A 208-nucleotide genomic window follows, 5' to 3' on the forward strand; every position below is an offset into this window, starting at 1 on the left:
CAATTTTCGGATTCGGTTATTCATGTCTTCCGAATGAGGTCTGATTTTGCGCGCTTCTTGCTGATTAGAATATTATCTGCCTTTCTGTTAACGGCAATTTGATCAGAAGTTCATGTATATGATTGTGATTGAAAATATATCTGATATGAAAGGAATCGCGATGCACATAAACGCACATAATCACCCATTCAGGACCAATCTTGACGGA

General features: G+C 38.0%; 1 protein-coding gene across 1 annotated transcript in view; it reads left to right on the forward strand.

Annotated features, from left to right (window-relative positions):
- Positions 1 to 208, forward strand: part of LOC119586684 — a gene marked incomplete at its 3' end in the record, with an annotated part of 31,110 nt that overhangs the window by 16,706 nt on the left and 14,196 nt on the right.

Source organism: Penaeus monodon, chromosome 21 (genome assembly GCF_015228065.2).
Source record: "Penaeus monodon isolate SGIC_2016 chromosome 21, NSTDA_Pmon_1, whole genome shotgun sequence".
Lineage (NCBI taxonomy): Eukaryota > Metazoa > Arthropoda > Malacostraca > Decapoda > Penaeidae > Penaeus > Penaeus monodon.